Source organism: Apodemus sylvaticus, chromosome 1 (genome assembly GCF_947179515.1).
Source record: "Apodemus sylvaticus chromosome 1, mApoSyl1.1, whole genome shotgun sequence".
Lineage (NCBI taxonomy): Eukaryota > Metazoa > Chordata > Mammalia > Rodentia > Muridae > Apodemus > Apodemus sylvaticus.
The window spans coordinates 91,253,382-91,266,821 of record NC_067472.1 but is presented as its reverse complement, the minus strand read 5'-3'; positions in this window follow the sequence as shown (position 1 = coordinate 91,266,821).

Genomic DNA, 13,440 nt, shown 5'->3' with positions numbered 1-13,440 from the left:
AGTAAAAAAAAATTAAAAATTTAAAAGTTTGGCTTTCTAATATAAAGTGATACATATATTTGATACACAAAATTGGAAAATTATAGGAAAGGAAAAAAGCTTTTGTTCTTTGGTTATCATATCACCTAGAGAAATCCACCATTACCAGTTTGGTATAATTGTTGGGGAAGATGTACATTGGTACAGCCACTACAAAATAGTGCAGGGATTCCTTAAAAAGATAAATACACTATCTCTCAGTAATCCAACTACTGTGTGCATTTCCAAAAGAGATGAAGCCAGTGTGTGGGAAGGATATTTGGCCCCTGCTCACTGCAGCTGCCCCTTTAGCAAAGCTAAGGAACACCTAAGTGTCATCAGTAGAGGAGACAACAAAGAGGTTCATATACACAAGGAATGCGATTCAGCCACAAAAGAGTGAGGTCCTGTTGCCAGCAATAGCATGGGTAAAGCTAGGGCACATGATACAAAATGAACAGACACACATAGACAGACAGGGGTCACATGACCCACTTATATGTGGAGTCTAAACAGCTGATCTCATGAAATCAGGAGCAGAACAGTGGCTGCCATCAAGGAAAAAGCTGGTTGAGGACGCAAAGTTATAGTCACACAGAAGGGTGAATTCTGCTGCCATTACACAGAGCAGGCAGAGTTGGCACTATCACTTTGTGTGTATGAATGAATGCCTTACCATAAAGAAATAATAAAAGCGCAAGCTGATGGATGTGCTGGTTACTATGATTTGGCATTACACATCAGTGAATGTATCAAAACATCAGATTGTTTTGCTAAATGGCATGCATTTGTACAATTATTCTTTTAATTTTACATAAAGAAAAATTTAATGAATTATCCTTGTAGCAGATAAGGGTATACAAGAAGATTTTTTAAAATATCTTATGTCGATATTTAACAAAAACTAGATCATATCAAAGCTACTCCTCTGAAATCTGCCTGTGATGGTGGCTTTCAATTGTCAACTGGACAGAGTCTACAATCACTGGAAAGCAGTGTTCTGGGAATGCCTGTGGGGATTATCTCATAGACGATGGAAAGACCTGCTCACTGTGGGTGGAGCCATTTCCTACCTAGGAGCCTGGATTGTGTTAGTGGAGAAGTGGCGGAGCTGCAGAGGTGTTCATCACTTTTTTCCCGTGACCTGTGGATGTGATGTGACCAGCTGCTGCCACCTCCTGCTGCGATCACATCCCACCCTAATGGATGATGCCCTTGAACTGTGAGCCAAAAGAAACCCTTGGTTGCTTAGTCCATCCAGCAATAGGAAAAGAACTGAAGACACTCCCCTTCCCAGTGTATATTTTTCTGTTCCATTTTGCGTTCTTCTAGTATTTCATTTTTAAAATTTCTTTTGCACTTTCTATTAAATGCATGGGCCAGTGTTAAGTTAATCAGTCCCTTAAACATATGAAAATTGTTTCCAAACATTCATAAAAATGCTGTAATAAATCATATGTGGAGCAAAATTCTTCCAAAATACTCATCTTTATTCCTTTAGGGAATATAATTGGGCACAATCTGGTATCTTCTTAATTTAATTTATATCTCCTGTGATACCAAGTCTTATCTTTCCTGGTAGTGGCACTGCCTTGTCAAATGACTTATAGGTAATGCACCATTTTGCATTCCTACTTGTGCAGTGTAGTTCTTGTCTGCTCCAGCTTCACCATTTAGATATGTGGTCACCTCCTGAATGAGTCTCAGAATGACCAGATCCAGGGAGAGAGAGAGAGAGCAACATAGGTAACACCCATCAGCAGCAGGCTCTCAGGTTTATACATGGGCAGGACAAGACTGGAGGGCAATGCCAGCTCAGCACAGAAGTACTTTCTTTTAGTCACATCTACTTAGGGTAGCACAGGGTCTCAGAAAGTGATAGTCAGCTTGTCCTTGGAAGTGTCCATCTTCAGAATGTGCTAGAAAAGGTTTCAGCATCTGCACCAAGGTCCTTCATGACAGAAGATAAACACACAGTCATATGATTATCTCATTTTAAATTTCTTGAGTCCAAGAGTCTTAATTAGGCCTTCAGTGCTGCCTGGAAATCACATTGTCATATTACATGCCTAAATCATTTGCTTTTCCACTTATGTCCATCTCCTGCTGTCTCCTCATCCCCAACCTCCTCCGTTACCCGTATTGCTTTCTATTTCACTGAGAGAAGAATATCCATCAGAGGAGATTCTCACAGATTTCCCCCAAATGCCCAGGGTTATCTGCATATGTGCTCTTCTTTCTATGAATGACATAGTGAATCTTCTGTGCTCCCAATGGTCTTTGCACCAGATCTTTCTCTATTACTGCCATGTGAGTACCCAAGGTCCAAGACTTTGCCCTAATCACAGTTGTACCGGAAATGATGTTCATAGAGCCAACCCTTTGTTACCTAACTCTTGCTAGGCTGAATGTCATTGAGTCACCGTGTTCTGAAGTCATCAGTTGCTTAGGAATGTTCTTACTCTTGGATGGTCTTAGCATTGTGGATTGAAACTTGTGTCTGTGAGTTTATGATGTATGCCCATGTGTGTATGTACGTATATGTTTGTATGTGCGGGTACAGGTACATATGTACCATGCTGCACATGTGGAAGACAGAGAACAAGATCAGGTGTTGACTCTTGCTTCGACCTTAGCTGAGCTTTGGTCTCTGTAGTGTGTAGCAGGCCAACTGGCCCCTGAGTTTGAGATTCCTCTGTCTCTACCTCCCATTTCACTGTAGGAGCATTAGGATTACAGAATATGCGACTTCACCTGGATCTCTATGAGTTCTGGGGACTTGAACTCAGGTCCTCACACTTGTGCAACAAATGCTGAACCATCTACCCAGGCCACTTCCACATTTTTATGGAGATTAGGTATGAGTAAATTCTGGAGGGTAGACCTTCAAACTATGGATAGTGCTAATTTCATAAAATCTACCCTTAAAAAAACCCTTCCTTTTTTCCTTCATTCTTTCTTTCCTTTTGCACAAACTCCTAGGCTGAATGTATTTTTCCTTTGGGAAAGATCCTCTCTGGTCAATCACCCATCCATTCTTAATAATGAATCATAAGGTTGGCATTATGGCTGTTGAAGTATTCAAATAGTCAGATTTTTCATCTCCCTGTCAAACTTTTCTGGATTCTCCCATTGTAGCTGTTGATATGCGCAGTAGTATAACCAGAGCTTCTGATCCCCTGCAGGACAGGCCCTTACCCATGAGCTATAAATCTGGGCCTCTCAAGACCATTATGGCAATTTTAGAAGCTTTCTGGAAGGTTGTGTGCTTTAGTTGAGTGATTTCAATGGAATGGAGACTGGGGATTTAGAGAGACTGGAGGTTCTGCTTTTTCTCTTGATTCTAGCTGTTAATAATTCGTGCTCTATATCCTCTCCCATAGCTTCCAACTCTAATCTATGTCTGAGGAGCTTGTCATTGGATCACATTAGCTAGACTCCCTTGCTCCTGCTTGGGTTCAGTTAACAGGACTGGAATGATTAGTTTTAATTGTGTCAATTGGATGCAACCTATATAGCCACTTGGGAAGAGAGTCTCACTGAGGGATTGTCTGTCAACATTGGGTTAAATGTCTTAAAAGCATGTCTTAAAAGGATTGTCTTAATTGTCTATGAAGTTCTTGACTGTGTAAGAACAAAGTTGGTTGAGTACTAAACATGCATGCATTCAGTTCTTTGCTCATGATTGGTTTTATTGTTTGTGCGCCTGGGGGAATCTACAGAGATCAGAAGGGTATTGGGAGTTCCTGGAGATGGAGTAAGGCAGTTGTGAGCTGCTTAGCATAGGTGCTAGGAATTAGACAATGAACTCTACTCCTCTGCAAGAACAGCAAACACATGCAACTTCTGGAACATTTTTCCAGCCCTCCTTTTCATTCTTGACTATGGGTATGATGTGAGTAGCTGTCTCAAGCTCGTGCTGCTGTGACTTCCCTGTGGTCTGGAATTGTAAGCTAAAATCAACCCTTTATTCCTTAAGCTACTTTTTGTTCAGATAGTTTATCAATAGTAATAAAAACAAAACTAGAATAGGGCACTAGTGGTATGGACTTACTAGGGGAGTATGTCAATAGAGAGTGAGCTTTGAGGTCTCAAAAGCCAATACCAGGCTTAGTGTCTCTCTCTGCCTGCTGTCTGCTGGATCAGGATGTAAAGCTCCCAGCTACTGCACCAGAGCCAAATCTGTCAGCCTGCTGTGATGATCATGGGCTCACACTCTAAAACTGTAAGCGATTTTCCAATTAAATGCTTTCTTTTGTAAGAGTTGCCCGGTCATGATGTCTCTTCAGAACAATAGGGCAGAAACTCAGAGTGGAACTATTGGGTCTAATGAAGGAAGAGTGCAAATGAACTTCCCAGAAAATGTCCTAAAGAACTGTGTCTTCTGTGTGGGTTTTCTGTGGCTTCCTTTTCTATTTGCATATTGTTCACCGATGATCGTAGCCCTCCTCTGCTCTACCGCATGGGGAAGATCCTTCCTCTGCCATGCTCGAATGATTTCATAGGTGTTTATTGGTTGTCTGTTGTATGTCAGAAGCTCGGGCCTCTGTGTTTGTACGGAAACCTGGGGAGACAGATAAGAATGAAACAAATAAATAAGGGCATCTCAAAGAGTAGTCAGTAGTGTCCGAAGAGTGACAGGTAGTGCTCACTACAGGGTGGGGACACAGTATGACCCGAGATCCTAATAGAGACCGAACTCTAGATTCATGAGTCAGAGAAATGGTTTGCTGTTTCAACACTACAAACAATGAGAAAAGTTGCTAGAGAATTCTGGACTGGGGAAGACAAGAAGAGTTCATTTTCTTTGTTAAAGGCTAACCCAGAACACCGTGGGGCTAATGGGGTTAGAGGTCAGAAGTGGAAGTGAGAAGCCAGACAAAGACCCTAAACAGGAGATTTAAGGTGATAGTGTGGGCCAGAATGGTGGCAACAAAGACCAGAAATAGTGGCAGGATGAGGGAGCCAGGTGAATGGTTGGGATATAGGAAATGGGGTTGTAAGGTAAAGAGGAATCAAAGATGATTAGGTCTTTGGTTTGTCTGTTGGATGCAGGGGGCAGTTTGACTCCAGTTCACTAATGGTGTCAGAGCCTCCCAACAGCCTATGCAGGGAATACTGCTCCCTGCTAGGCTCAGAGCTCCTGTACTGGCTCCTCGATGCCCACACTGATCAAGTGTCAGCAACTCAGGTCTCTGGGCTAGCCTTTGCCTCCTTATTCTGGCTAGCAACTACTGTTCTCACTGCCTTCACTTCAAATGTATGTTTTATAACCCTATCCTGCCCCCTTTTTCATTTTGTTGAAAATAGATTTTTTTCATAGAATAGATACTAAAAGCAGTTTCCCCTCCCTTGACTCCCCTTACCAATTCTTTCCCACCTTTTCCCCCATCAGAATGCAGCCTTTCTCTGTCTTTTGTTAGAAAACAAATAGGTATTTAAGGGATAATTCTAAAATATAATATATAATATGATATAATATAATATGACAAAACAAACTACTCAGATTAGGGCAAAACAAGGAGAAGGAAAAAGGCCAAAGAGAAACACCAGAAACATATGCATACACAGAGACACATACATTCGCACCCACAGGAATCCTGTAAAAACATAAAACAGAAAGCCACAATATATACACAAAGGATTTGTAGGGTTAAAAAAAAATGCCTTGACACAACATTATAAGATGCCATTGAGTTCATTTTCTGTTGACTGTCTATAGCAGGGCACGGGGAGTAGTTTGTTTCCCCAGTCAGACTGACTCCTTGGAGAAAACTAATTTTTTCATTTGCAAGTAGTTACCGATTGGAGCTAGCTTCTGGGTTAGGAACGAGGACATGCTCTGCAGGCCCTGTGTGCAGTGCCACTGTCCCTGTGAGTTCACATGTGTGCCAGCCCTGCTGTGCTTAGAGGGCCTTGTTTCCATGATGTCCTGTATTCCCTCTGGCTCGTACACCCTTCCTACTTCCTCTTCATGGGATTCCCTGAGCCCTGAGGAGAGGGATTGGATGGAGACATCCTCTTTAGGGCTGAGCATTCTGAGGCATTTCATTCTCTGCGTATCTGGCTGTGGGTCTCTGCATTTGTTCCCATCTGCTGCAAAAGGAGGCTTCTTGGATGATGGCTGAGCAAGGCACTGGTCTGTGCATGTAGCAAGCAGAATGTCATTAGGAGTCATTTTATTTCTATGTTCTAGATCCTTGGACTATGTAGTCTCAGGTTCTAGATCACCCAAACAGGACTGGATATAGATAGGTCCATCTTATGGAGCCGTCCTTAAACCAAATCAGATATTAGTTGGTTCCTCCTATAAGCTTTTCCTTTTGCCATTCTTAATTTGATTCTTTTTCTGCATGGGGGGGGGTCTGGTCTCCCCAACCTGACTTCTCAAGCCAGATACCTCCTTCTGCCCCTTTATTTCCCAAGTTCCCCTAGGTCTTCCTCATCAAGGAAATGCAAACTGACCCTACTTTGAAATTCTATTTCTCCCACTCAGGATGGCTGCCATCAAGAGAACAAACATCAAATGTTGGTGAGGCTGTGGGGGAGGGGGTAATGAGAGAATCAGGTAGCGTTAGTATGAGTGTCTAGTCTAGTCACATAGTCTATGGAAATCAGCATGGAGGTTCCTCTAAAAGCTAAAAATGGAACTGTAGCACAAGCAATGTAAGGCTATTTCAATTATCTTACAAATAAATGAGATTCGGTCTGGTTATTTTATTTGGCTTTGACAATTACTGGGGGTCACCCCTAATGTACTTTTCTAACTGCTGGTCTGGCTACCTCCCCAGCAGTGTACCCCAAATACTTGCTACTGCTCCTGGCCATGTGTCCATGGTCCATCTCTTCTCATGGTGGCTTCCCTGTCCTCTCCATTCCTCCCTTTTCCCATGCTCAACCCCTAACTCGACCTCTAATCCCTCCAGTAACTGGCTGTAGCCATTTTTATTTAAACAAGAGTTTTAAATTAAGGAACAAGCTTTGCACAACAAAGGCTGGTAAACTTAACAACTCACTCCTAGACCTTCATGTACAGAATTTAACATTAAAATACATAGCAACAGACCAAACCTTAGGAGGAACTAACACTTGGTCCAGCTGTCCCACTCCTTTTCATATACCCAAAGGAATCCCTGTCAGTACATGATAGAGACACCTACATGCACAACTTTTTTGCTTACTATTCATGATAGCCAGATTATGAAACTAGCCTAGGTGACCATGAAGAAAATATAATGTAAAGCCCAACCATCTCTGTTTTTGAGAAGAAGCTCCATTTTTCTGTGAGACTTGACCAGGGGCTAAATTCCAGTTCCAGAAAGAAAACCACAAAGTCCACTTGAGCAAACATCCTATGGCAACACCTCACCCCACCCCCTATCCCCCACCCCCTCCCCCCTTAGCAAGAGCTAGTCAGGCTACAACAGCAGGATCAAGGAACATACAGATGATTTAAGACATCCTACAGAGAATAGATAACCTAGCCATCTTGTTTGTCAGATGATTTTGCTCCCATGCTTGGTTCCTGCAGATTACCCCAGAAATGCAGTTTTAAAAATATTAACTTGCTGACCTGTATGGAAATTCCCCAAGCTTACTCTAACTACAATAAACAGATATGAGATAGACCTTTAACAAATCTAATTGTGAAAGTATTGCCAGCTCCGCATTAGAGAGAAGGAAGCAGTCTAGAGAACTTAACTTGCCCTTCCAAGATCCCAAAGTCAGTACATGGAAGATCAGTGACTCAGATCCCCATGCCCCTAGACTAGAGACTCTCACTTCTGACCCAATGCAATGGCGAGAGTGACAGTGGCTTGAGAGCTCATGATAAAGACCCTTGTGTGTTTACATTGGCTCCTCACTGGCCTTTGGGGTCCCTGTGACTTGGGCTTAACATGAGATACATATGTGCAATGGAGAATCATTCAGCCTTAAGAAGGAAAAAAAATCATGTCTTACACTGGAAAATCATAGAACTGTAGATCATCACCTTATGGAAAATAAGCCAGGCTTAGAAGTGCAAAACAAGGATTGTTTTCTCTTGTTTTCAAAATTTAGGGGGATAAAACACAGAAACTAAAAGGGAGACTATTGAGGGACAAGTATGGGGAGATAGAATGTGTAAGAAAGAATACCGGGTACAAATATGAACAAAATAAATGGCATTTGTGAATGAAAACGCCACAAAGACCAGTATTTTGCAATTTGTGTGCACCTATAGAAGTGTTAAATAAACAATCCAGACTCCCTCCACTCTTCCTACCTCTTCTTTTTTTTTTTCCATCAGCAAGTACATGTCCTCCCCTCCCTAGCAAACTTGGCATCTGTCCTGAAACATACAGAATCAGGCAGACCTAGATCTGAATCACTGATCTTCCATATACCGACTTTGTGATCTTGGAAGGGCAAGTTAACTTCTCTCAGACTGCTTCCTTCTCTCTAATGTGGAGCTAGTAAATACTTTCATAATTAGATTTTGTAAAGGTCTATCTCATATCTATTTCTATCTATCTATCTATCTATCTATCTATCTATCTATCTATCTATCTACCTACCTACCTACCTACCTATCATCTATCTACATATATACATACATACATACATACATACACATTCAATGAGCTCAAGTACAGAACGTGTATATTACAGATGGGTCTAGTCTACAGGAAAAAGATAGCACATGTCAGGATGTTGAATGTTGAAAGGACAATATAAACCCCATTTGTCTCCATTTAAGTACCAGGCCTAATTTAGAAAAGAAGGTCATAAGACACCAGCTCCAGGAAGAGACCATTAGTCCCAGAAACAAGGCCATAAACTCCCTCCAAAGAACAGCTTGGGGATAACTACAAATGGGGAACTATCCTACCTCAGCGTGGGTCATCGGTGCTGGGCAGCCCTATCTCATCCTATGGTTAAATAGTCATAGCATAGGAATGCAGACCACTGACCACCTATAAGCCCCTAGCATCAACCAATGAAATTTTAGATTACCTAATCCTTCTAGAGAGTTACCCCTGTTCCTTTTAAGAAGGCCTATGTGCCTTTGTCTGGGGTCACCATTTTGGAGAAAGGTTAACCCCCACATTGTTGTTTCTGCAGAATAAACATTCTTTATCTTTGTATACTAATGAGTCTGGGGTCTTCCTCCAGCAATTTTCAGACCCTTAAAGTTGTTATCTTTATTATTTTTCCTATCCCCAAGCAGACCTCATTAGTTCAGTTACATCATCCTACCTTTCCCATAGATAAGGGGAACCAAAGTAACTTCTAGAATCAGGACACCTGAAACTGCAGATCAAACAGAGCAAGTAAAGGACCAGCAAGATATACCTAGTTGTCCTTCACTGAGCATCAAGACAGATAGACGTAGCTCCTCTGCTCCTGGTGGCTAATGTGGTCTTGCTGTTTCCTGACAGGAGCTTTGGATTCGTGGCCACTGCCTGGCCTGTGGAATTTCCATGGGAACATGGGGTGAAAAGTCTAGAAAGGAAGGACTGGGCCTGGCTGTATGTGCTAGCCTTGCACTCCGCAGGGCTTTCTTCTCTGACCTGAACCATCTTTGATCTAGTATTTATGAAGTGGAAGCTACAGCCCCTCCTGCTACAGCAGAGTCCCTCAAAGTTTAGTGGGCATTGGAATTATCTGGAAGGCTCATTAAAGCACACCTTGACCCTCTAATCTGCAGACACAGACCAGTTAGTGAGAAGAAAAATCCAGGATGCCTGCCATTTTCGTTTTCCCTCCACTATGCCCTATCCTCAGACAAGACCAAAAGAGGAATTATCACTCAAGTATGCAACTCTGCGGTGGTGGTTTTCTAAGAGTGGCCTGCATTCCACCAGACAGGCAGATTCTCAGGCTTCCCTCCAGAGCTAAGGAGTCAGACACCCAAGGACCATCATCAGCCTAACCTTCCTGATCACACAAAGGGCCTGCCACAGTGACCTAGGCCAAGACATTTCCTCTCGCCAAGCCTCAGTTTCCCTATCTGTCAAATGGAGAATTTGAGATGGAATGTCTTTGTAGATCCTTGACTCTCAAAGTAAGTCTGCATCAAAATTGTATGGGATACTTAAAAACTGAGACCTGCAGGCCCCTTGTGGAGCCAGTAAGTGGTTAATAACAGGTTTCCTAAAGCATAACCGGGCAGAGTGAGACTTAGCAGTATTTGCCCAGGTCTGTGGTGTAAATAAATACTCCTACTAAGGCCAAGTTCAAGCTAAGAATGTGAAATCCTAGCAGGAGGTTAAGGCATGGGGACAAGGAGGGAAGGAGAAAGAGAAGAAGGGAGAGAGAAAGGGAGGGAAGAAGGGATCCCCAAAGAGAGAGGGGGAAGGACAGGGAGAGGGGAGAATGGGAGGGAGAGAACAGAAAGACTGAAAACCCATTACCACCAAGGCTCTCCATAACAAAGCAGTCTGGGAGAGGTGATTTCCTAGAGAAGGTGGACACTATGTAAATGACCCACTTAAAGGCTACCAAGCTTACAGAGCACCTGTTCTAGCTCCAAGGTCTTTTTTCTTTCTCAGGAGTATCCTTCCTTCCTTTCTTCCTCCTATCTTCCCTCCCTCTGTCCCACCCCCTCCTCCTTCCTTTCTTCCTTTCCCTCTTTTCTCCATAAACTGTCTCTATCTCTATCACTATCCATGGGACCCTATGAACCTGGTCCAGTTCCTTGCCTTGAGACACAAGAACCTAGAAATCTAAGCAGATGCTCTCTGGACTCAGATCTCTGCCTGTAAGAGAACTGCTGTCCTCCTTGGAAAGAGGAGTATGCGTGGGACTCCAGATCACCATCTCCCTGCTGACCCTGAAGTGAGGAGACCTAGGTTTCACATCCAGGATGGAGACTTTGGCAGATTGTCTCCCTCTCCCTTCTAATTAGATCACAGATTCTCACACTAGTGATGGAAGTTGGACAACATCTCCCTCTTGAGGAGGTGCGGAGCCAGGCTGGAGAGGTTGGTGGGCTTCTAGAACAACAAAGGCCCTTTAAAGGAAAACGCCCTCTGGTCAAGAGAGTAGCATCTTGGACCACAGTGCAGGCCAAGCATTCTAATTTGACAAGGTTAGTGACCTGGGTTCATCTCCGGCCATGCTGAGGAGTTGGGGGAATAATTATTCCTTTAATGGGATAGTAGGATAGCCGGCCACCGTCTTCCCTATGGCTGCCAGCTGCTATGCCGCAGTCCTCCTGCTATGTGGCAGTTCTTCATGCTAGCACCTCAAATGGCATAGTTTTTCCCCTCCATATCCATTATCCTCTGAAAAGCTGCTAAGATTTACAGATTGCCCACCCTGTCTTCTTTCTTTTAAACTCTAATAAAATTGTCTGGGGCTTCTGTTGAGTTCATTTTTAAATTCTTTTACTAATGAGAATACAAACCCCCAAATAGGATCTAGATTTCTTGGTGTCAGTGTGTCCATTCTGGCCTGTGTGGGACTGTCCATATGCACTTCTCCCTGTCCTCTGAGTACCTGTCCCTCCATCCTTCTAGATGTTGAGCAGTATCTCTGTGTGTGTTTCTCATGGATACAGGAGAGATCCAGGACTGGAGATGGCAAGTAACAGAATCCTGGTCCACATCTCCTCTCCGTGGGTGGGTAGAGCTGTCAGCTCAGCTGCTGCCACCATAACCTCCTGGTATCTCTGTCTTGAGTCCTGAAAGCCTGTCTGGTCCAAAACTGTCTCTATGCAATTTCCTCACCTTGATAAATTTCTCTCCACTGGTGGAAGACAGAGTAGAATATAGTATCTTTGTCATTGGGAATGTTGAAACATAGAGGGTATTAGAACCCAGAAAAAATCAAGCAGCAGTCAAAAGGGGTCGGGGGAAGAGGGTCACAGAAGCTGGCAAGGTGGTTGGATAAGGGAAAGAACTAACTGTCCTCAAGACTGGATTCTTGGGAGTTAGATTGAAAGTTTAGATTTGAACTGAATTGAGCCCTGACTTTCTCTTGTAATAGAAGGTTCTTAAGTGTAATCTCCAAATGAATTCTTTAAAAATGCAAATTCCTGGGCTGAGTCTTCCCGTCCCTGAGCCTGCTTTACTGTACTTCCTGATCTGATTGAAGGAGGTATTGTGATTTGAATGTGAAAGGTCCCCCACAGCCTCATGTATTTGAAAACTTGGGGTCTTGCTGCTTTGGAAGATTAGAACTCTTTAGAGGTGCAGCCCTCACTGAAAGAAGTAGGTTTCACAGGGTGGGCCTTGAGGTTTTATAACCTGGTCCCCCCTCATGTCAGTTCTCTTGCCAAGATGTGAGGAGGTGAGGAATACCAACTGCTGCCACCCTGGACCAGCTTCTGCCATGCTGTAAGCTCCCACCACAATGAACAGAGTCCTCTACTACACCTTCTGTGATTAGTTATTTCTTTACTGGTGAAATGAGCCAATTTAAGACAGATTAAGGCTCATACATACATACATAGGTAGGTTTATTGTCATGAGGAGGGGGCAAGAGGAAAGGGTGAAGAGAAAGGCAGAGCACACATAAGGACAGAGAGACCAAAATGTCTGGGTTATATAGGGAAGTGCCTGGGGGCGGGGGGGAAGGGCAGCCCAGCCTCTAGGAAGTTCAGGGTTGGGGGCAGGGTATGCCAGATTGGTACTGAGGGATCCTGGGAGGACCTGGCGGCCAGGTCTGTGCTGATATATAAAATAAGAACCTCAGCCCCTTGTCCTGGTGAAGCCAAATATACTGAGTCATAAACTGTGTCCCTTCAAACAGTGAGACAAAGCGGCCCACTCTCCCTTGAAATGCTCTTTAAGATATTTGGTCAGGGGCTGGAGAGATGGCTCAGTAGGTAAGAGCACCGACTGCTCTTCCGAAGGTCATGAGTTCAAATCCCAGCACCCACATGGTGGCTCACAACCATCTGTAAAGAGTTCTGACACCCTCTTCTGGTGTCTGAAGACAGCTACAGTGTACTTACATATAATAAATAAATAAATCTTTAAAAAAAAGATATTTGGTCAGAGTAACTAGACGAATGATATTGAAGGTTACAAATCCCTCAATCTGGGCTACCATGCAAAGTCATCCTCAGGCCTCCCTGGGCTTGATCTTTTGGAGATTGCTTGCGGGGGATGCATGTCTCTTGCCCAGCTTGTCGATGCTGTTAGTGGAGCAGGAAGGCTTCAGGCAGCGCCCACATTCCTGAGCTGGACTGATCTTGGCTTCTGCGCATGTCTTCTCCCAGCAATTCAGGCTTCTAATGGTTTCCCTGAATCACTGCTGAACCCTCTCTCTTCTTCATCATCTCTCTGGAGCATGGCTCTGTTTTGAATGACGCCGCTCCCTCCAGCCTCACCTAAGTCTGGAGAGCAGAACTCACACTGTTGGGCTTGGTAGCTCCGTGAGCAGCCCATGGGCGGTACTAGTACACTTATATTCTCCCAGGGCTCCTTGGCA